Raw genomic sequence first — 25,906 nt, forward strand, 5'->3', positions numbered from 1 at the left:
CCTAGAAATCTGATAGGAGTTTGAATTTGATATAAATTGTCTAAAGTATATAAAGGGCAGACTATATCCCTCAGTATCCAGAATCAGCTCTTACAAGATACGCTTTCATGTTTAAGGAACAAAGATACAGGGTTTCATTCTGAACGCTTGAATGACATCATGTCTCTTTGATAATGGAGTCTAGTCAGATGTAGTGTTTCCTGAATTAATGTGTTGGCTACTATACAGAACAATTTTTTTAAAGGTTCATACAGAATAGATCTTTAATTTACAAAGATTATGTCAGATCTACCTTCCATTTTTATGGAAAGGTGGTTACACATGGAAAGAGGGAGCTCATCTTTCCTGTCTCCACCCTCTCTGTTGACAGACTTTCCCTCCAGCAATCAGTTGACAGCAATCAGTTTGAGGATTATTTCTGAAAGGAAAAGGTTTACAGCTTTACTTCAACAGTAAGATTAAAAAGAAAGTAGCTGTCATCTATTTCCTTGGCTTAACTGGTTAAAATCATAGCCATAAAACACCATATTACTCAACTAAGCTATTCTGTGCATATTATGCAGTAAGCAGACCTTATTAAATGAAAGGCGGTCAAGCCTTGTAAACAATAGTTTTAACACAAAATATAAAAACTTAAAATTTCACTGGAACCTCAGCATTTGTTATTTATTGTTTCTAGAAAAACTAATTCTTTAAAATAAGCCTTACACAGATATTGTAATGAAATATTTTATCTTGTGATCTTGACACATATGAAGGAAACATAGATAATTCTCAGGATAAAAAGTTCTTATCTTACAACAGCCAGATTCTCCAGCATCTTCCAGACTTGCCTCACATTAGTTCCCACACTGCTGTGTTTCCCATTGTACCATTTATAAAGGAAAGTACTGTCAAGTTTAAGATGGAAAATCATTTGCAGTTGTCAACTTTGACACTTTCTAGTGATAGATTCCTAAGATGCAGTATGAAAATAAGCATTTAAGATTGTTGCAACAGTTAGACATCTTTTAGACCTAATCCCCAAATATTAGGTTCTGTCAGTCTCAGAAAGATCTGATTCTGCTTCCTTTGTACCACCTGCTACCATTAGTTTATTCTGTAAATAAGTAGCTCAATTTATTTAGATGGTGTTTTGTTGGGGCTTTTTAATCTGTTTACTTAATTTACAGAATTTCATTTTACAGCTTTGATTTTGGTTTGTACTGTTAAATGTTGAGTGTTCCAGTAGTTTTGGTAACCTGTGCATCACTGATTTTCTGGCTGTGGTATTTTTCCCACCCCTCCTATAGTAGATTAATGAAATATCCCTACAATGCATAGACTTTTTTGTGCTTCTTGGGTTTTCTAAATTCAAAATCTGACATGTGCACTGGAGAATGAAGGAAAAGAAAAGGCTTGTTATTTTCATACTCTACTGCATTCTTATGTTAGCTCCAAGTTGCTGGATCCTAAAGTAAGATCCATGCCTGTACACTGCAAAAAATCCCAAGAGATTAGGCCTCTTTAGCAGGTTAGGGAGCTGAATATTTTTGTTGTTTTCACCCATTTTTTTAATCTCCCCTTAACAAAATTATGGAATTTTAAGACATTTATTTAAACGTTTGATGGCTAGCTTTTTATTACAGTAATCTCCTGTATCCTGATAGCATAAATAGTGCCAGTGATAGAAAAAAGAAATTTCAAAACTAAACTTATCTTGAAAAGAGGACTGTTATGATAATTATGTATGGAGTTTTAGAAAATGGGAATAATGCAAATCTTCACTAAAGAGTCATTCCTCAAAGTCGGGTAATCAGGTATTCCAAAAAGAGCATTGTATCTCTTTCCTCTTGGATCCTTGTGTGGTCATATGCACAGAATATTGTGCTTTAATACTCCAAGGAATTGTTCTGCTTTGCTTCTGTAATGAAGCAGTTTCCTTTAATCAAACGGAAACCAATAAAAATACACAAGCATTGAACAGAGCCCTATATTGCCCACTGGGAGATATTTAAATTTGTGCTAGCTTGCACTAGAAGGAAATGCTGTTAAAGCATTTTGTTTTGTTTCTGAAAAAAATCTTAGTGTGTAAAATTTCCAATGGAAACAAAATGACAGAATATCATAGATACTGATTAAGGCAATTAACTGTTCGGCCAATTGTATAATAATACTATACATGTTTTAACATGTTATTCCTGTACAATCTGATTGTATTACTTTACACTGTAGATAAAGAAATATGGGCTGCTCTGCTGTTTCTAATTTACTTTTTGTGATCCTAGGGTATTCCCATTTATTAAATGGAAATAATCATTTGTATATATGTGAGGAAGGAAATAACTGTCTAGGTCTTAAATTGCAAGTATTTGTTTTGATGGAGATGATTTTGCATTTATCTATAAAAGATTCCTTCCCAAAACAGTTCAGAGAAAGAAGAATGTTAGAGTTGCAGAGTATTTTTAAAAATCATGAATAATGTCATTTTTTTAAATGGAGCAACCAAAGCCCACACCAGTTGTCATATCGGAAGCTGTGGAGAAGACTCAGAATTAAGTTTTTGTTTTGTAGCTATTGAATGAGAGGTGTTCAATATGGGTCTTCACTGAATAGTGTGCCTCATGTATAGCAGTTTAAATCTACTGCAGTGTGTAATTAAGGTGAGCTTGTTTGTACCACTTGAAAATGTACTTACATAAGGCATGAAGGAATTTTAAGTATCAGTGCAGGGTTGGTCAGAAACTTTCAGAGGGAATGTATCTCTTGACACACTACTTCAACTTAATATTTCATGAGAATATATTAATTCTGTCTAATAGAATTACTGTCTTTCCTGATCCTAACTGACTTTAAGGGAACTATAGATCCCAGGAATCCTAGTTGTAAGGCAGAGCTTACCATGTTGGTAGCAGGACATCTGTATAGCTAGGGGAGTTTGTTTCACCTAACTTAATGGAAAATATCTTTTTTCTTTTAACAGAGAGACTGGAAAAAACTTCTTTCTCTTTCTTGAAATTATCTCTCTATCTTGTACTAGTGAAGCTTCAGAATTACTCAGAATATGATTTCTACCTTCCAGTTAGCTAAGTGTCCAAATGTAAAATACTTTCATCTTGATCTCTTAATGTCTAATTTATTCTAATTTTGATGCTGAATAAATACCTACTTAACTTCAATACAATCCTGTTTAATGTGGGATGGGTCTGAAAAGTAAATATTGAATATTGCAATCTAATTTGTAAGGTCATAAGGAAACCATTTTGCCTGTTTGAAGTTTTATAAATTGGTCCCTTTTTATTTTATGTCAAGGGAATGAGGTTAGGAAGGCTGAGTGAGATGGGAAGGGCTATTAGTGGTTTTCCCCCAAAATAATCAGACAATCCTTTCTAAGGCCCATTCAGCATTATTCAGACAGGTACGGCAGAAGAAGGTGCCACCCACCTCTTTGCTGATGACTAGGTTTTTCTTCCGCACTTTAATATATAATGCAGCTATTTTTATTTTTAGAAGATGCTTTATTCTGTGTTGAAGAGGAAGGAACATTCAGTGTAATTTAGTAACTTTCTTTTTAGTTATGGTTTTTACATTTCTTATGAGTTCTGATTTCTTGTTCATTTGTCAGGTTCCTGTTGGTCATTAAGTGTAATCAATATCTAGTTCAGACTTCTTTTTATGCAGTCTTATTTTTTCAGATTTTCCTTTAAGTTTGTGGTTCCCTTGACGTATTTGTGCTTTATTTTTCTGGCTTCTCTGTTTTTTGGGGACTTTGGGGGGGTTCTTTGGGGGGTGGTGGTGGTAGGTTTTTTGTTTTAATTTTTTTTTTATTTTATTTTACTCACACTTGCTTTCCAGTTCTGTTTTTGCTCTCTGCTTGTCATTCTTCACCATCTTCCAATCTCCCAGAGATGGCTTTATGAGTTCTGAAATGAAACCTCAAAACCTGTTGAACTGCAGGTTTTGATTAGCTTGGGATGGAATTTTCTTCTGAAATGTTTCTCAGTACATGACATCACTTTGTCAAAACTCTACCTGTTCACCTGTATTTTGACAAAATCGAAAATTTAGTGGTTCAGATGCTGACCTGGTGTTTGGATTGCAGTAAATTGGGCAGAATCAGGGCTTTGTATTGCCACATTTTGCTTATATGTTGCACTGGGTAAATATATCTAGCAAATGATATGTTTTTTTAAAAATTATTGACGGAAAACTGGTATTCAATGTTTCTGAAAGTTAGATTGACTTTAAAGGAGTTAGTTTTTCAAATTCTACCTTCATGATTAAAGAATCTAGTCCTATATATTCATGTACCTTAATATATGTTCACAATGCTTTTTCATAGGCTTGCTTTCAAGTAAACAGAATAAATTGCTTGACTTTAATGATATTTTTCCTCTTGTTTTTCACTGACGGTAGGTAATAGACCTTCTTCACATTAGTAATTGAAACACAGTGGCTTTTAATTGTCAGATTTCACCAGACACTTCAGTGTGAGAACTTGCAAACATAACCTTAGTTCTGCTGAAATCCATAGGGCTGTATGTGGTTAAAGTTACAGTTGCTTACATTGAGCTTGCATTGAGTGCTTTTGAGAGGCGTGTTTGTTTAATATTGGAATAAATTCTGTATATTCAATTAATTGTTACATGAGACAAACATTTTTAAAAGAAGCCCATGGCATATCAAATTTTGAAAAGGACCTCAATGGAAAAAAGCAATATATTGAAATTTATTTTTTCAGATTAAGAATTTTTTAAGGAGCTGGCATATAGAAGATTTTTAATTACTTTTATGTGATACTTGGATTGTGGTATTCAAAGAAAGGCTTGCAACTTTGCAAATTATGCTAAATTGGAAGAAACAATATAGTCACACTTTGTACAAAAAGAATAGTTAAGTATTCAGGCTAGTAACTGTCAGATGTAGTTAAATGCAGATAAGTAATGTTACTCTGAGGCAAGATTAAAATGGAGGGTATCTACTGAATGGAAAAATTTTGGAGCACACTGAGCAGCAGAGCGATAGAAGGACCTGTTAGAAGAATACCTGGTGTGCAAAGCACTGTTCCAGTATAGACGTACTGTAGCTGGGGAAGAAGAAAAGGGAGAGTTATATACATAAATACGTTGAAGTCATAGAAGTTTGTTAACTCATATATACGTGGGAGCACTCAAAATTAAACTGAACTAAACATTTTTATTTAAATCATATTAAGTCAATAGATATATAACACCCCTTCCTTGTCTCCATTCAGTGTATTTCACTGAATGGCCATTATATTTCTTTAAAAATATGTGTACACGTGGCTCAATATATTTAGATTTAATTTGGTTTAATATTCCTGAATTTTCTTATATTCATGCGACCTCAGATCCTATCTGGAAAATTAAGGTGTACTGTGTGCTTTTGTCTGAAAATAGTTACTTCGTGTGCTCAAGTTGTAGATTCACATTATCTCCCAGTGAAAACACAGACAGGTTAAAAATACTGTGGTACCTTCTTGCCAAATAGCAGATTTAACCTCCTGCATGTGAAACTTATTTTGAAGAGGATAGTAGAGTAAATAGAATATAATAAAAAAAATTATGTATTGTTCTTTCTGGGAGAATATGAAACATGTTGAACAATAGGGTGGAAACATTTCTGTGTTTTAATGGAGCCTAGGTAAGAGGAATGTCTGGGATTAATCCGGTGATAGATTAGGTTCTATCCTACTCTTGTAGTCTGTGCTCATTGGACTTGTTATGTGGTAATCCAGTTTCTCCATATGACTCCAGTATAAAGGAGGACTGTCTTTGCCTGCAGAGCCCAGTGCCATCCATTTGTCTGCCTGCCTCTCTTACAGACCAAAAAGTGATTGTACATTGTGCTCCATTTCTAAGTATGGCATTCTTTGCCCTTCATCAGATTCTGCATTTGGCACAGAAAATGCAAGAACTGAGAGTCTGTTTTGCACCTACTGGGCTTGACTTTATTGGTGAATCAAAAAGATGGGGCTCAGATTGACTGTCAGTGAAAAAGCTGAGCTTTCTGCTGTGAATAATCAACAGTTGGCCAGCAGCTGTGTGTGGAAGGGCTCAACTGTAGAGCCTTGTTGTGGAAAGCTAGTGTTTTATCATCCATATAATTGGTGTCTGAAATCCATCTGCAGCCATGTGTCAACAGATAGCTGAGGTTAGAAATTAACGGTGTCTAGCAGTGATAGCAAATTCCTGGAGAAAAACATAGATGCTACAGGAGTGTGATAATGCTATAGTGCTGATCTTGAACTAGTATTAGAAGTCAGGGGAAGGACAGAGCCTTAAGCCAAAGTTTTAGTCCCAGAACCTTGGCCAAATTCTAGTTTAAATGTATGCTGTTTGCCTACCCTGACTGTCTTACTTTGAGGATGGTGTAGTATGGAGAAAGAAATTGTAAAATGTCCATGGTGCAAAGGAGCAATTCTAACTCTGACATTATGAAATCAGAGATACCCAAAATTACCCTTGTGAAGTTAATCTTGCATGCCCCCCCATACTCAATTCTTTAACATTAAAAAGTGGGGGGGTTCAGCTGTGGCAGATGCTCATCTTTTCCCCTGCTCTTCATTTGTGGTCATCCTAAATTAATTCTGTGTTCAGTCATTTCTGAGATGCTTTTAAGTAAAGTAGCCAGTTCCCTTTTATCCTGCTCTCGTTTTGTTTTTTTTTTCTTTCTCAAGCACAGTGAATGTTTTTTTGTGGATGACAGCCCACATGCCCTAAGCATCACCCTGCCATTCTAATTCTTAAATTGAAACCTTTATTTTTATGTTTTTATATATCATCTCAGTGTATCTGCTGTCTTTCCCCTCTATTTGTCAGAAAGATTAATGCGAGAGTAGGCTATTAGCATAGCACGGCACAGGATTATATTAGCTAGTTCTTGTCTCTCTAGAAAGGACCCCTATTCCTTTATTGTATGTTTTCTTTGAATTTGCTGACAGTAAGAGCAGGATCCCACTAAAGGAAAAAAACCATCTCTATGGAAAGCTAACAAAGGAACTATTCCATATAACAGAAGTGTCACGGAAGAGTGGTCATAGTTTTCATTGCTTGCACCTTTAGAGTAAAAAGCAGAAACAGATCCAGTCATTTAGTGTGATTCTTGGATACTACAATCACAGTAGTTGCAAGTAGTTGCATAAGTGGACAAGCAGGAAAACAGTAAAAGTACTTTAGCATTTAAGGATAAATACTGTTTGAATTTTTCTCTAAAGAAGCATGGGGTCACTATTTTTCACACTTAGGTGATGACAGGATAATTTAAACTCTCTTTGTAACAATGCTAACTGAAGTTAGTGAGCCACCATTTCATTTAAGGAGCACCAAAACAAAGGTATGTCACTCAGTAAAATAACAGTACATGTAGCTTAGGGGTTTTGCTGAATGGAGAGAAAAGGAGAGAAAATTTCCTTAGGAGAAATGAGGAAATGACATGAAGGTGAAAAAGAGCCAAACGCTCATGACCTTGCGTAAACAACTACTTGAAGTGTGAATTCAGACACTGCTTTATGAGAGCTCTTTAGATGGAATGGTAAATGAAGATGACTAATAAAGAACAGAAAACAATTGCCTGCTTGCTTTTTGTTGTGCTAAGAAAAGTGGAACTTAAACACTCGCTGTAAATAAGCACGATTGCATCAGACACCAAGTTCCATTGTCTGTTTCTTTCCTTAACCAGAAGAAATCTTGAGAATGCTGTGATTTTATGTAGCTGTTTAGGTCAGCTGTAGTCAAGCTGATCCCACCTTCAGGAAGAACCCACTCTTTTCATGCTGAAATAATCAAGATAAGAATGGAAAAAACAAGTTCATCGTGCTTTGAAGTGTTCCATCTCTGATCTGAGTAATTGTCCCAGGGGATCGCTAGAGAACTTCAGTTTTCTCATTTATTTTTTTAGAGCACCAGGAGCACTTTAATCTGTTGGGGTAGCAGTTATTAAATCTGCACAGTGCACTCTTAACTCACTTTTGAAAGACTTGCACCTGCTTCCATTGAAATGTCAGAGAAGCCAGCCTAGGCATTGGATGAGGAAAGGACTGAATGTGCCTCTTGCATCTGACTTGTTATACAACTGCTCAGTAACAAGAACTATAATTGTCAAAAAATCCCTTAGTCTCTTCCCTTGAAACTGGGAAGAGATTAATTCTTCTCAAATGGGATGTTGGTTTTTATGTTGTTTTATAAACTTGAATAATTTTAAAGCTGTGAGTAATATGGTCCTTTATCTAGGCTGGCTTAAAAGTATGAGTCTGTAATATACAACATAGGTAATATGCAAGAAAATTGTGTGTGTCTACTAGAAGTGTTGTTTCCTCTACCATTTTGACTCTTACAGTATGTGTGGGTACTTAAAACTTGTTACAGAATTAGCATTTAGCATCTATTTCTCTTTCTTACCCCTACTTTAAGACCCTTTTTCCTATTCCCATACAGTTCTTATGGAAGTATTATTTGTGTTCATATTGTGTGTATTTCCAGAACACAGATATTGGGTGGTTGGGTTGGATTCTTTTGGTTTTATGGTGGTAGACCTAGCTCAGACCTTATTCAGTTCCTTAAAAATGAATTGGGATTGAATCTGTCTTGGATTATAGGCTCATACAAAAATTCAGGTTGGAAGAGACCTCAGGAGGCTATCTTGATCCAGCCCTATGCTCAAAACAGGGTCAGTGTTGAAGTCAGGCCAGAGTACCCAAGGTTTTCTCAGTCTGGTCTTGAAAATGTCTGAGGACAGAGATTGTACCACCTCTTGGGGCAACCTGTTCCAGTGCCTAACTGTCCTCATAGTAAAAAGGTTTTTCCTTATATGCAGCCAGAATCTCTCATGTTTCAGGTTACATCTGTTGTCTTGTGTTCTCCCACTGTGCAATGCTATGAAGAGCTTGGCTCTGCTGTTGCGATGACCTCCTTGTAGATAAGCTCCTTTGTTGTTAATAGTAGCATTATAGATGTTTAGGTACTCTGCCTCACTTAGAAGACTGGCTTCATTTTTTGTGGTTCTGTTACCAAGAAGGTATTGGAGGCAATTCATCCTATGTGTCTAGTCTTCTCTTTCATAGATGTGGGTGCTTGAAGAGAAGGCTCAGGGAGACATTATCAGTGTTTATAAATATCTGATTGGAGAGCGCAAAGAAGATGAACCCATACTCTGCTCAGTGGTGCCCAGTGGCAGAATAAGAGGCAATGGGCATAAACTGAAACATGTTAATTCCATCTGAAAATAAGAAAACTTTTTTTTTTTTTTTTTGCTGTAAGGGAGGTCTGGAGTGGGAGTTTTGGGGTTTGGGGTTTTTATTATTTGGTAATAATCTCACATAGATAACTTTTACATGATGATAAAGAGATGAGATGCAAGTTAATGGAAGCCAGCTGAACAATAGATAAAATACTGTTGCAAGAAAGCAATTTTTTTAACCATATGTTCTTAATTAATTGCCCTTTATTCAGAAGCATATATCTGTTGAAATGAGAATAAAAGATCTTGATGTTCTTGTTTCCTTCTGTGAATGCACTAGGTCTAATCATTTCAGTAACATTAAGCATTTCAGTAAAACTTGTGGGTTATGTCTTCAATCAGTTCCTATTGTTCCAATAGGAAAAAAAGGTAAAGTATTCTGAATCATTGTATAACCAAAAAATTATTCTTCTTTTTTGATTACGTATATCTCAGATTTTATAAAGCAAGTAAGGCAAGTAGAAGTTTATTCTGTTAAGTATACAAGCCAAACCAGACTTTTCTTTTCTTAAGATAACTATTCAAGTTCAGCCTGAACTAAATTTTCCACAGAATAAAGTAATTTGAAAATGTACTCAGTTTTTTAGAAGCATTTTAAGATTTATAGCTTGTAATTGAAGATATTCAGAATTACGGATTAATTACTAAATAGCAAAAAAAGTGTATACTGAGGGATTGCCAAACATTTCTAAGCTGGTATTTAAGTCCTTTATTTCCAGACAAGCATGTATCCTGGAGTATCAACATTCTGTGCTATTATTGCTACTGTGATTCAGCACTAATGTCCTAATTCCTCTAGAAGGAACATTTCTGGAAGATGGTCTGACTGGAGCCAGTGCTTTTGTTGCTCATAGATCATCCTTCCATGCTGCCTTGATCAGCCAGAACTCAAGTGCAGAATGTGTCACCTGTGTTAGACTCCTGCACAACACAAAGCATGAGATGTAAAGGAAATGAGCTACAGTGTAAAAGTAAGCATCAGAATTAAAATTTCTGACCACAGGGAAGATGTTTTTACTGTTTCACTCTGTACACAAGCAGTAGATGCCAGCAAAGAGTAAGGTGTACAGAAGTTAAGCTTTTTTTTTTTTCCAGAATTTCAGAATTCATTGTCAACATCTTATACAGAAATTCAATCAACTTCATGCTTTATTACTCATGTCCTGTGTTGCCTATTTTGCTATTGCTAACAGAGTCTCTGGTCAACTCATAGACTGAGATTACGATCTTGGGCAAAATCCTGACACTACTACAAGACCCAAAGTTCACCATTGGCATAAATCCTAATTATTTTGTCAAGGCTCTGTGGAAGAAATACTCCTTGAGACCAGACTTTCTCTGCCTGGAGAACATTTCCCCACCCGCGAAGTAGTCCTAGGGAAACTAAGCAAATCAATATAAATGTAGAGACAGCAGAGAGAAAGCCTTAGACTGAGATTTTCCTATCATGGCATGTCTGCCACATAAGTTTTCACACAAAGATTGTCAATTTTTCACATTAGGAAATGTATCTCCAGTAGATTGGATAGCAGGGTTTTATGAGGACTTTATTTGTGGGAATAGTGAAAACTAGAAACAAAAACTTCCTTTCAGAAGCTAAACCTCTAATCCTTCATTATTTGGCTGGGAAAGTGACAGTTAATCCACTGGTACCATTAAGAACTATATCTCTGTTCTGGTTTTCATTTTTTCCTTGGATAACAAAACCCGAAGAGTTTAGTATGCTTGTCATATATCCCTCCCCTGCCAAAACAGTAATGTTAAGACAGCTCCCATGGGAGCAGATAGTTTTGCCAAGTCTTTTACATAGATTCAAAACCTCTCAGTAGCAATAGCATTCTTTAGGGGTTTCATTTGGGTTTTTCTTTTTTGAGATTAACTCCTGTGTATGTTTAGGGTTTTCCACATGGGTTTGGGCGGGTTTTTTAGATCAACTCCTCTGTATGTTTACCCCGAGGGTATCTGGGTGGACTTCACATTTTCTTGACTGGGAATAAGTGACATCTTCCAAAGTTAATTTTTTTTGCAGTTGTGCACAAAGCTAATCCAACTGCTTAGAGGAACTATCTCTATAATAATACTCTTCAGTTTTACTGGAACTTCTGAAAACGAGGTATTATATGTATCAACAGCCTAGATTATATTTCAGGTATTAAATTTACAGTTAGAAGGGTCTAACTTTTGGGATTTAGTTACTTAAAGAGGCATCAGAATCTGTATCTGTAGTGGAGTGATTTGATAAAGGTGTTTTTGCGAAAAAAAGTATAAACAATTTTTGAATAAGAACAATCTGGCTCAGAAGCATTTCTGGTACTATTGAGTTTCCTCTTTTCAGCCATGAAAGAGACAATCATGCTCTGAAATAGAAGATTTCCTTTGGATTTTAGAAACATATTTTTAAGTGAAAGTGAATTTTCATTGTTGTTCGCTGATTATTTATCTATGGTGATGCTGTGTTAGGTAAGGTGTTTTCCTGTATGATAAGCTTTGCTAGGAAATTATTTGCTGATCATTTAATTTAGTAAGTTTTAAAACTTTGATATCCTGGGCATTAAATACAAATGTAAATGAGGTTTTATTCAGGCTTTTTGGTTTTTGATGCATTTCCCAGAAAATTAACTGCAAATGCAGGTCAAAACTCAGGTTTAGAGATAGGTATATATAGAGAGGTAGATGTTCTTGAGGAAATGCCTTTAAACTAAATTTGAATTTTTGGGTTTCTAAAATGTTTTTTGAAATGTGATTATTCTAATTGTTTCTTCAAAGAGAGAAGAAAAAGCTGCTCTCTCCGCCCCCAAAGACACTGTCATACAAGCACTGTTCACATCTTTCTTTCAATTTTGTGTTGTAAAAATATCTTTAGAAGCAACAAAAAAAAGTTCCTGAGTCAAAAAATCATTAATTCACAGTTTTCCCCATCTCTTACCATCCTGATTAATTATTATTATACCTGCAACTCTCTTTTAAAGAATGCTTTAATACTGTCTCATCTATCAATTTAAGAATAACACATTTAAACTCTCCCAGATGTCGTAATTTCTTTTTTAAATTTTACGATTTGTTTTCAGGAAAACTGAGGCAAAACATACATATACAATAAACTATGCTTCCTTTTGACACTGTGTAAAATTTTGCTAGATCACATTCTGTTTCAAATAGATTGTAAAAAATATTTTTTTTACATTCTATATTGACTCGGTTTTACTTTGCCCCTCTTTTCCTCAGATTCTCCTTTTGGGACACTGGATATGGCTTCAGGCAGCACCTTTTTAGCATCTGCTAATCGGTAACACAGCAATGAAACTGAAAACACGTATCTTAAAATGAAAATCAGGAAGGGCAGCATCGGGCACAGATACGAAGCATAATATACAGTATTGCCGAGCACCTGCTGGTTGCTGATGTTTATGTGCTTGAGCAGTTGGTGGTACTTAAAACTGACGTGGCACATCGAGGTTCATCAGTTTGATAACGAGTCCCACGGTCCATGCTGGGGGCTAACAGAGACACTGGTAAAGTCTAGTTGGGAATGAAGTGCTGTGGCTGTGATTCTGACAGACAGGGATCCCTACCAGTTCTACAAGTAAATAAATATATAAACTTCCTGTTATGCACCCTTTAATAGCCTAAATGTAATGTAGTTAGGCTCTTTTTCCTTCCCTGATAAATATAAATTAAAAATTATGTGCTGTGTCTGAAATTTTGCTTTTTCTTCCTTAATCTGTTCTTCAGAAAAATGAGCTACATTAAAGGTGTTACAACCACATCAGAGTATTCTGAGCTGCTTCACTTACTGGTCTGTTTTGAAACATGATACATAAGCAAAGGCAACAGTTTATAACTTCAGGCAAGTAACTGATCTTGAATAGAAACTTTACTGTTAAAGTGATTTAGTAGTGTCATTGGTGGTAAAGAACAGTGCTTATTGTTTCAATAAACAAGGCTACTCTCTAGATACTCCACAGTAATTTTTTATTTATATTTACACCTTCACTTACCAACTTCCAAATTAAAATATAGTTGATGAAGCTTGATGAATATATCACTTTTACTACAGACTGAAGTATTTTGCAATGGCTCAGTGCAGAGTTAGCTAGAAGATTACATTTTTTAGACATGAAATGATACCATGTACGCTTTAATTGCACATTCTTCAATCCCAATCTTCAAGTTTTCTTTTGGGTTTTTTTTTTTTAAGTTTCCTCCCATTTATGGTGACCTATACTGGTCGTGCTACAGCACAACAGAGCTCTCAAGGTAGTTATTACAGATTCTATGAAGTAACACGAGTCACTATTTTCAGAAGCATCCTAACTCACACCTGTAACTCTTGTTTGTAATTTTGAAGCCCTGAAAATGTGCCACAGAATAGTTTATATATTATAGTCATTATTACTGGAGTTATCCACACTGGACATTGTTAAAATTATAGATTACTGTACTTTTAATTAGTCAGAGGTAGAGGTTTTTCAGCTGTTATGAGAAACTTCTGATGCTTCTACCACTTCTCATAACTTTGATCTCTGATTAAAATTAAATAATGCTAACAGTTGTTTTCTGAAATTCTTGCTGCTTTATAATTGTTTCTAAGAGCATCAAAGACTAGTATGAAATTGATATTCTTATAACTTAATTAAAATGCTGTTTTACTGCAGAATACTAAGTATAACCTTCATGGTCAGACTGTGCATATGAAACCAGTCATTATTAAACGGCAGAAAAGAATCTGCACACATTTAAATACAAGTAAAAGATTCAAGCCAGGCTTAATTTCACACTTGAATTTACGGCTTCTTTCCTTAAGCTTCTCTATTTGCTCAAATGTCTTGGCACGTGATGACTTTTCCATGCCATATTCACAAATGTGTCCTTTTTAATGGGAAATATTCACAGTATCCATTGATAGGTATATTCATCTGACACTGAACTGAGGTCAAATCAAGTAAATCTTCCATGAACATATGCCATGGAAGTCATTAAGCTTTTATATAGACTATAAAGATGTAAATACAGTTTGCTTCCCTGAGGGAGGAGAAGACTTCCTGTGTGTGCAGGGTACGAGTTCACACACGTGCAGTAGCTCTAATGTGGGGTGCATTGAAACTGTTGCTGGTGCACTTGGCAGCTCGATGAGAGCACACATGACAACTTCATGTACATCTGCTAATGTGCCCGTGATTGTAGCTCGTACATTCGCTCTTAGGGGGCTGTTTTGTTTGTAAACTGTACCTTATGCTAGCAGAAGATGTCGATTTTCAACAAGCCCAGATGTAGACTGGAAGTGTAATCCCATTCTCTCCCCAGAGATGACACTGTCTGAGAGCTTGAATGACTGAAAATGAGAAATTTGTTATTCAAAAAAAATACCTTTGCTTTTACGCACATTATTGATACTTCTTGGTTTTTACCTAGCAGTATTGTTTGCTTTTTTTTTTTTTTTTGGAAATGTTCCATAGGTAAACAAATGCCAGCAATGCCATGTCTTCAGGGTAGGTTAGAGAACAAGGTAAGACTTACAACCAAACTGTGTTTGATATAATCTATGCTGAATAATAACTTCTAGTGAAGACTTCTTCCGTTTAATTATATCCAGTTCCTGAATATTGAGAACACCTATAGTGACCATTTGGCAGTGTCCAAGTTAGCCTATGTTGAGCATCTGGCACTTCTATAAATAAAGTGTTTGGTGTATTAGTTTTTGGGTTGAATCTTATGGGGATTAGATGATCTAAACTTCTTAAAGCTTCCTGTTCTACTTCTATCAGGGAACATTTAGGAAAAGAGAAGGTGATGCTTTGATACCTGTTTCTTTTTTCTTTTTTTTTTTTTTTTTTACTATGTTCCTGCAACCATCTGTTCATTTTAATTTAGTTTTATGCCAGAAAGTTCTTACTCAGGGTGAAACTAGTTTTATGAAAAACACTGTGTGCTTCTTACAACCTCATAAAAAGGTGTTGGATTTTTGCACCGGGATAACATTCCTTTGAGCAACAGTCTCAAACAGAAAAAATAAAATGTTAAATTTAACTGGTGGCTTTCTTGTGACCTTTTTTATTGACACATTTTTAAAAAATGTTGTTAGTAATGTACTGATATTTAATAAGTGGCAGTTGATGTTGCAAGGAGCTCAAAGGCTTTTTGTTCTTTGTTCTCTGATACAGGATTTCATGCGTGAGGCTACTGTTTGACAGCACTGCTTGCTATCATATTTTCTAGCTTACTTTTGACTGTGGTGTAGTTAAAAAGGATGCAGCCAGAATACTTTGTTTTATGGAAATTAGTTTCTTCCATTTTTTATTTTTATGTCATTTTATATTTACATGTTTCAACATATATTCCACAGAGGACAACAGTTACAGTCAACAAAGTGCAGTAATTTAAGAAGCAATCATTGGAAGCCAAAAATGTGGCATAAAGTTAGCTAAATAATTTGTGGAGAGTAAATGGCACAGTTGTATATTTTCATGACATTTGATCTTGATTAATCATACTTTACTTCAGAAACTAATTAACTGGCCATATATGATGTGATATTCTACATGTCCCATATGTACCAGCTTTATAATGAAACAGAAATCATATTATACTAGAAACTCTTGTAATGCATTGTTAGTTGAACTTTACCATTTTCCATTTCTTACAAATGCCCATTAAAAACACAAATATAAATACTACAAGTTAGTGACAGTCTTGCTACCATTCAAACAGAGCAGACAGAGCTTTAAACACAAGGGGACTGAAGCTGATGTCACCTGATGCTTTTGTTGTACAGGTTGCTCCTTGCTGCTCATATGTCCTGGCAGAGAGACTTACTGACTGTCCATTTAATGCATGGAGGCAATAGGTTTTCTTCAGCTTCATCTCTTGATAGTCACTGTGGAATCCCAAGATCACAAGAGGAGGAAACACTCAAGGGGAGAAGGGGAGAAAAATGACACAAGTCTTGAAAGGGACCGTGGCCTTTTCTGTTCTCATCTGGCCAGATAAAATTCTCCCGATTTCTGAGACCTGGGCTACAGAGTGAGGGAAGTCCCAGAGCTTTCATCAAGCTATTGCTTTTGCTGTGTTATTCCGTGGGTTTAATAAGAGTCTGATTTGAACAGAGATGAAGGAATTTCATGGAGAGGAACATGAGGTTTCTAACACTATCTAATTTGTATCAGGTTCTGAAAAGTAGTCCTCCTAAAGTGAGCCTCTTAAAGGACCATTTACCCTCTGACAGTTTATTTGAATTTGATTTCTTTAATCTTAAAAGAAAATTCCTGGATCTCCTCCTCACCTACCCCAACATTTATTTCTCTGCTCATGTTTTCCTTTGAGGTGGCAAATATTTGGGGAAAAGGAATAACAAGGCAACTTGTCTGTGGATGTTTCAAGTCATTTTACTTGCAGGCAGGTGAAAACTTGAAGATTGACTCTCAGCATGGGTGATTATTGGCAGCATGCTGCAGGTATTCCACAGTAGAAAATACTTCATTATAGGTGCAGCCAAAAATCTCAGTCAAGAGGTGCATTTCAAAGAATATGTAACAATGAAGTGACAAGGTAATTAAAAAAAAAAAAAAGAAAAAACAAAACTTGACAGTGGAAAGGCAAAATAAAATTATCAAAACCAGACAGGGGGAACCCTGTTTCAGTACAACTTCATAACATTGAAATTTAAAGACTTTCTAACTCTTTGTAAGTCTTTAATTAAAAAGTTTTTGTAGATTTTTTTTTAATGTATTTTTCACCATGTCTGGATTTTGATTCTTTATTTAACTCTACTGCGTATTCTTTCCAGACAGCTTAGCAGCTCAACCTCATTTACTATTAAGAAACTAAAAAAAATGGCCAAAGGGCAGGGAAAGAATACCAGTCTTTAAAATGAAATCTTATATATTTTTTCCCTGAAGTCTTTTTGCTATATTATCTGTCCAGGGGATCTTTAGTTTGCCACTAATGGGAAAAAAAAAAAGTATTTAGGCTTCAAAATAAAGTCTATGTAATTTTTAAAGTACTATTTTCTTCAAAAGCAGGTTTACAATAACACTATCAGATCTTTTTCCCAGAAGTATGTTATGGAACTTACGCTGAGCAGAGTAGATATTAATAGCATTAGACAGAGTCTGGGCTGGAGAGCTACCTCACCACCTGCAACATCCAAACTAAAATCAAGACTATTTATAGTGGGAAGGGGGGTGCCACAGTTGCTACTTAAAAACAGTCTGCTGGGGTGGATTGAGGTCTTCTCTGTGTGCGTTGACTTGTCACCCAGGAACACTCTCCTTTTGGAACATGACCCATTGTTGCTAATAGCAGCTGTAGATCCTTTTATTACCTTACTAAGGTAGATAAGGCAATTCAGTAGCTAGTAGAAGCTTACTCTTTCAGGTCTAATCTCTATTATCAGGAGTGTGGGAAAGTCTTCCACTTTTCAGATTTTTACAGTACTAGACTTCCTAGGCTTTTAAATGCCAGTTGCCTTTACAAGCAACATCTTCTATTGCATTCTTGTCCTTAGGATATTTTAAAAATTAAATTTGATTGTATGTTTCTTGTCCAAAATTACAGAAGGTATATTTTTTTAAAATTACATCAAATTTTTAGAGGAGAAGATGAATATAAGGCATAGGTGGACAAAAGCTTAAAGGTTGGAACCACAAACTAGATATAAATAAACATTTATTACATTTTTTTTAATAATTTGGTCATGGCTTGTAAATGATCAAAAACATGCTTGGATATGATACTGTTCCTTGTGGAGTGAGTTTTTGATCTGAGTGGGAAGAGGCCTTTCAGTCACCTCTGGTAGTTACAGTAATGCCTTTGCCACTTGACAGTTTCTTTCAAAAAAGATTCACTTTTACTGCTGTATTCTATTTCCTTACCTACTCAGATTAAACAGCCTGTTCTTAATTAGTACTAAGATTTGGTTCCCAGCCACTTCAGGTTTGTCCTCCCTCCACTCAAGGGGCTTAACAAAATAGTGAAATCTCAACTGTTGGAGGAAGACTAATGGATTTATTTACCATATTACAGTATGTCTTGGAATTCAAGCCTGGGACCACTGTGTGGGGCTGTACAAATGCCAAAGACTTCTGCCTACAATCTAAGCATGGATACAAACCAAGAAGGTGGAGTAATATGAGGAAGCAATGAGATATTAGAAGGTAGTCATTCAGCAACTGGCTTTTGAAGGCCAAGAAAGCAAAGAATTTAAAATAGGGCAATGAAATAGCTTCGCTGATACTTTCTAGGATGTTTTGTGTGCAGAAGGGCACCATAGGAGAAAACACGGCAATCTTCCTGCAAGTAAAGGAATAGACAACAGAAACAAGTTATAGTTGGATGGTGATAAATGAAAGATGGCAATAGACAAGGGTAGATTATGAAGCACTGAGGAAAATGAGGAGAAGCAGAAGACAATGCAGGGTTTTGGCCTATATTATGATACCTTCAAATCCTTTTAACTTCTTTTAAAGAATTATGTTGTGGAACATTAACACTAAAGCATCCATCCTACATACAGTATGTTATAGTTAATCAGAGAAGTTACATGTTAATCTGGCATAGTATTTCCTGTTATCTTTAAGGTGCAGTAACTATAGAATCCAAATTATTTAAAGATCGAAGCCTTCTGAGAATACATCTGATTCTTTCCTTTTATGTGTCAGGTTGTTGAAAATTTCGCTCTGAATGGCTACTGCCATGCTTAATTAGCAAGCAGATCATAAGAGAAACTGCTTCTTCACCAACTGTGACCAGCAGGTATTGACAAGAAAGCCATGTAAACTCTACAAATGACTGCTGGTGTGCTTAAAACAGCAGAAAAATATGTTCACTTCAAGGTCCCTGGGGCATTCAGCTTTGTATATTAGACAGCAGCTTTTACTGGAAATGTGAGCACAGGGCTTGTGAACCTGCAAAAGATCTATAGATAATGTTCCAGCTGTTTGAAAAAGCCACACACACACACTTATTGGTAGAGTGTTGTCAATATTTAACTCAGCAAGTGCAAAACCTTTTTCTAGCAGATACAAATACAAAAAAGAGATTCTTCATTTTTCCACTTTTCAAAATAGTTTTTGATCTATTTTTGGTACCTTTTTCTTCCAGGTGTCAGGACTAAAGCCTTAAAGCAGCCCTTTTCCCATAACACCAAAATCCTTCTCTCTCTACCACCATGAAAATTTTAATTTATCTAGTAAAACTACCCTCATAAAGCAGAGAAAAAAAAAAAAAAAAGAAAAAAGTTAGATGCCTAGTTAATCTGTATTAAATTCTGGAAAAATTGATGCCTTTGCAAACAAAATCCTGCTGTCTGTTATGTTGTTAGTAGAGAAGTAATTCTACATCCTAATTACAAGCAACTGGGATTCCCAGTGAATAAACTGCTATATTGACCCTTCAGTGCAAGTCAAGATGCAGACAAGTGTCAAGAGCTGGCTGGCTTGACCATAGAGTCTGCATTTGTGAAGGTGCTAGTTTGTTTATCATTAGATTCTTTGGCTTCAATGGACCTTAGCCCCCCTGGGAATACTTTGCATTATAAATCTGTATTACATAGATGTTTGTATTACACAGCCCACCCATGGGGTATATATGTATATACATATATACATGTACATGAAAGCATCTCAATCCTTCTGTATAAAAATAATGAAAGAAAGATTCATAAAGGTATTTAGCACACAAATTACACTGTAGCAGAGGATGCAGTGTATTTATACCTTGGTTAATTATGAAGCCCTCTGTAACTTATGAATTTAAGAGCACTCATGATCAGTTGTGCAGAATTTCTGGTTTTATAAAATTGGAAACCAACTTACATTTTGTATGCCTAGTCACAGAGATATGTGTGCGTTGTTATTATCTGTATGAATTCAGGAGTGCCATATTGTGCATTAAAACTGGCAAAGAATTAATCTTGCAGACCCGTGTCAGTAAGAACATTTTGCTGCACTGAATTATTAGTAGGTGTGATTTGTAACAGTATATTTTTGTAGATTGCCTAAGGAGGCTGTGGAATTTCCATCAGTGGAAATTTTTTAAGATCAGGTTGTACAAACATCTGTCAAGAATGGTTTCAATATAGCTGATCCTGCCTTGGGGCAGAGAGGCAGACTAAGTGACCTCTTGAGGTCCCTTCCACCCCAGTTTTCTGTGATTCTATGCCATTGTGATGCCACATGCTGTAGATATGTATATAAAAGTTACTCAGTTATAAAAGTTTATTTGTACTATTTTATCCCGCTCCTGTTTCTTAAGCTTGGGGGATTCATGTGTATAAGTAGGAACGAAAGGAGAATGGTTCCTAATTAATGGAAACTTGAAATACCATTTAACTGGATGCTGCATTTTAAGGTCTACCTTGAGACTGATAAAGAACACAGTGCAAGGAAGAGATAAAAACGAAGCAGCATAGATGTCATGGTTTAACCCCAGCCGGCAACTAAGCCCCACACAGCTGCTTGCTGACTCCCCCCCACTTCCCCTCTCCCCCCCCCGGTGGGGTGGGGGAGAGAATCAAAAGAGTAAAAGTGAGAAAACTCATGGGTTGAGATAAAGACAGTTTAACAGGTAAAGCAAAAGCTGCGCGCACAAGCAAAGCAAAACAAGAAAATCATTCACTGCTTCCCATGGGCAGGCAGGTGTTCAGCCATCTCCAGGAAAGCAGGGCTCCATCATGCCTAATGGTGACTTGGGAAGACAAATGCCATCCCTCCACGGGTCCCCCCTTTCCTCCTTCCCCCAACTTTATGTGCTGAGCATGACATCAGTTGGTGTGGGATATCCCTTGGGTCAGTTGGGGTCAGCTGTCCTGGCTGTGCTCCCTCCCAGCTTCTTGTGCCCCCCCCAGCCTCCTTGCTGGCGCTGTGGGGTGGGGGGCAGAAAATACCTTGGCTCTGGGTCAGCCCTGTTCAGCAACAACCAAAACATCTCTGTGTTAACAACACTGTTTTCAGCACAAGTCCAAAACATAGCCCCATACTAGCTGCTATGAAGAAAATAAACTCTATGCTGGCAAAAACCAGCACAGTAGGCCAAGACTTTTAAGTGTGCTAAAATCATCCTTTCCTATTTAAATATGTTTTAAGTGGAATGTATCCATAAAGACAGGACAAAGTATTCTTATGACAAGTTTATGAGGAGGAAAGGCTGGCATTGCCTCAGAGGAGTCTCGAATGTTAGAACTGACAGTGGAGAGGTGAGTTTAATGTGAAGTCCCAACCATGCAGGGTGCCGAGAATTCACAAATTCCTATTAAGTTCAGCATGATCTTAGGGAGTGTAAAAGAGTTGCAGTGACAAGTAGTGCTTTACACCATGGATTGTCCTGCGCCACAGATTTTCCATTTGTGCATTTACAACTGGGGGTGAAGGCGCAAGAATTCAAAAGGTAGACTGCTGCAAGGAAATAACGTTTGTTGAAGAACATTGCTTTTATTTCTTCCAGACGATGATGGTATGTTTGGCAGCGTGGTTAGCCTTTACCAATTGGTGCTACAAATAATGTGCTTGTTCAAACTGTTCTGTGAAGTTCATAAAAAATGTATGTTTGCAGCCTCTTACTGTATGCCTTGTCCTGTTGATGGAATGAGTAGTACAGTTACCTTTAGGACTCTTCAAAACTGTAGATGGCAGCAGATGGCAGCAGCAATGTTTATGCCTATGCAGCAGTGCCTGCAATTTATTATCAACTTCCCAAGCTCAGAAAATGGAAACCCAAGGGAGGTGGTAATTAAACTGAAGTTGAAAAAGTATACTGTTCTGTAAGATGTTTCTCTTTCGAGAAAAGGAAGGAAAAGGTGGGGGGTAAAGAGGAGAAAACACAAGCATTATTCCTGCAGTGGTGTGGTCTAATAGTGGAAAATTAGTTCTCAATCAGACAAATCAGGTACTTGACTGTTGCCCCAGAGCCCAGATTAGTGTCCTATCAGAAGTCTATCAAACATAATTTAATGAAATACCATTTTTGTTAAACATTGAAATGTTTCAGTTTGGTTTTCTGCAGAAGGAACATACATTGGAAAACTTTGGAATTTATGTAGCTTTGCAGTAGTGATCTCCAGTTCATGTTGTAACTACAATTACCATAACTTAGTTGGTATGAGAAACGAAATGCAGTGTGGCTTCTTTCATCCAAACTAGGCTAAGCTTGCTAGAATCAACTGAAATTAAACCTCTTATGAAAGCACAGCAATAGTTTCACTGGTAAAACAGAATTTTGGTATCTTGACTCTTGAAGTGTGCTTTAACCATAAGTCAGCTTTCAAGCCTAGTAACAGTTTGTATCTGTGCACGCACACGGCAGTGTTTGCTGGTTTTTGGTCAATTGAAGACATCTATTATTTTGGGTGACGGGTCTCTCCCTGAATATTAATGAGTTCTAATTTTTAGGTTAATATTATTATTTAATATTAATATTTGATGTTATTATTTAATATTTCTGTCACTAAAATACATGTCTACCATTAAGCATTAGTTGTTGATGAGTGTCTTTAAGTACTACTGTATAATAATGGACTGAAAGTATTTAGGTTTTTGCAGCTGACCCATTTTTAGAAATTTTTGCAACATTTGCAGATTCAGAATACAAGCAACTACTCCATTTATAGAACGCTCATTAAAAATGAAGTAGCAATTTAGTATAGGAATGGTTAAGAGGTCAGTGAGAGTCCCTGCAGCATAGGACTAAAACATTTCCTCTTATTTGTCATACTACACACCATTTTCCATAAGCAAGATAAAAATCTGGTAATGTGTAGGTAACATAAGCTGTTTGTTACCTCAGATATCTACATGCACAATTAACTTTCTTATTCTGAGTAGACATATTAAAATAATAAGTGCTGATAATGGTAAGCAAATACTTTCAAAGAAAATAATATGAAAAAATATTTTCTGTTGCCTTGACAAATATTTAACATACATTTTAAAAAGTATTTATTAATTTCATATGCCTCTGTTTATAGCTGTTTGGCGTAGTTATTATCAGGGGGACATGTGCATGGCTGCTCTTGTTAATATGGACTGTATTTGTAGAAGTCTCACATGTGTGAAAACTTGGACTTTGATATTAAAGGTTGTCTGTTTAGAATGGAAACATTAAAATATACCGGAAATTTCTGAAAAATTTCTATGGAGTCTTGAAATGTGTGCATATTTCTGAAACTAATTTTTATGGAACATGACTAGTTTGAGCCTTTTTGGTTCTGGGTGCTCATTTGTCACAGTTAATCACGTATTTAGAATGTGTGAGCAATTCCAGTGGATTTTGAAAGTGATCTATTAACATAAGCCTAAGCATTTATACTTGGTGAAGCGAAGTCCAAATGCTAGATACAACAATCTCGTTAAAATATTCCAGGACTTGATGTGCAAGGTATGTCAGCTGAAGAAGAGGTTGCTGAAATTGCAGCATGATATGGAAATAATTATGTACATATTTTGCCTGGTTGCCTTTGTTAGGTGATGAAACCTTTAGTAACAAAATAATGTAAGCAAACACTTTTAGACTTAAGGATGGGGGGTTTGCCTTAAGGAATTCTAATGTGTGCTTAAATTCAAGAACATGGCTAAGAACTTTACTGGATATCTCTCTTCAGTTATGTCTTGAATAGAAAGAAAAAGTGAAAAATGTAGTTCTAATAGTTGAGATATTGGCAACTGATCTTCAAGAAATAAGTTGTGAATTATCAAATGGTCTTTTGAGGATTGTGCTTCAAATGTGTATTACATTAGAGAATTTTTATGTTTATCGTGTCATGCTGAAAAGGATTACAGCTGTACACATTTAAAGTGTTATGTGTCAACAGGTAAGCACTCACTCTGTTTTTAAAGTCAGTATTATGTTAATGCTTTTTAAAGCACTGTGGAACCCTAAATATATTGCAATACTCTTGACAAAGGCATAAACTGCTAACATTTTAATAGCATCACAAACCGTTTCCTTCTGGTTTAGGAAAGAAGAAACAAAGTTGGTGATTTTTACTTCTTTACTTTCTGAAGAACCTTGATTCTGTATGCACTAATCTACTTGAATTTTATATGTGACCATTTTAAGCAAACTTTAACTATGACCAATACACTGAACAGCTTATTCACTGATTTCAGTTGTTGTAGTTCACATATTTTATTTGGAACACTCAGTGAAGTTTGCTAGTGGAGCAATTTACCAATGTACCACCAATTAGATTTAAAAAAAAGAAGTTACATGGTATAGAAAAAAAAAAAAAGCTTTGTTAAAGAAGTAGTGATTTCCTTAGTTACAGCAAACAAGCTTCAGGGGGTCGGGGGAAGGAAGTTCAGTGCAGGTGTAATTCTATTTGCAATATAAAGAAGAATCCGTTTACACAAAGTTGGTTTGGACAGTTTTTGTTAGAATGGGAATAGAAATAAATCCTTGAAAGCTTCCATTTCAAGGTAGAAATGGGAGTAAAGTTGAGCAGGTTTAAGAATATTCAAAGTTGGATTAAATGCCTTCTTTCTTCAGAACCGCAAAAGAACTGTGACAAAATGAGAAGGTTCACTGAGTATCCAATACCAAAGAGACAGCTGAAGACGTTTTATGTTTAAAATGAAGTTTCTGTGATGTCATATCTTTGAAGTAGCTCCTGGGTAAACAGATCTTGGAGCTGCTCCTGCTACACAAAACTACCACCAAGAAATAATTGTTCAACTGTTCTCTTTTTAGGACATATTTATGTTCTAAATTCATACAGTATGGATTTTGTTGCATGGGCAGTATATTGCATGGGCAGATACAACAAGCGTTTTGTTAGTTATTTCAGCATCGCTGGGGGTATATACCCCTCTCACGTAGGTGTGCTCCACCCTTCGATTGAGTCCTTGTGCCATGTATTAAGTAATCCTCTGAAGCATGCTGTCTTCCTTTCTTGATGCTTCTGTAAAACAGAACTCTCTTGGACAGTAATGTACTTTTTTTTTCTAGAGACTGATAATAACATGTAAGTACATGTATATCACTTTCACACAGGTAGTTAGGGGACTCTGGGGGTGCCGCTGTCTATGCAATCATTTAAAGAAATGCTAAAACCACAAATGCAGCAGTTATTTCTGTGGAATACCTATAGTTTGGGTGCAGTCTTAAAGTTAAAATCTCAAACAGTTGGTTAGCAGAAATGAAAGACTAAGTTGCAGTTTGTCATTTTTATTTTGTTTTGTTTAATGGTATGCTGACAATTCTTTGTCATATTACAAAGCCCTGTTTAACAAACCAACACTAAATCTTCTCAAGAGCAAGCTGCTATATAATTTTTTTATAACCTGAGCAAACAATGTGGTTTTCCTCAGCTTCGTTCTTGGAAACAGCTCGGCTCAATAAGTTGCCATTTTCAAGAAAAAAAATCACCTTGGGCAGTCACCCAAGTGTGGAGAATTTCAGCTGACAGTTTTTTAGCAAATATGCATGCAACTGAAGACTGGATTTTCTAATAAACTGTGTTGAGCAGCACTGGTGTAAGTAATTCTAACAGTGATTGAAATGGCAAAGATAGGTGGGACTAAGGAGGGGGAGAACTGAAAAAAGAGGAGGGAGTAATAAAGTGCAGGAACAAAAGGAGAAAGGTGAAGCCATGAAGGTAAATGTTGAGAGTCCAGAGCAAGTTAAATAGGAGAGATAAAGATCATGGAGAGCATACAATAGTTGGATAAAGGTAGATGAT

This window comes from Egretta garzetta, unplaced genomic scaffold, assembly GCF_000687185.1.
Source record: "Egretta garzetta isolate BGI_Z169 unplaced genomic scaffold, ASM68718v1 scaffold56, whole genome shotgun sequence".
Classification (NCBI taxonomy): domain Eukaryota; kingdom Metazoa; phylum Chordata; class Aves; order Pelecaniformes; family Ardeidae; genus Egretta; species Egretta garzetta.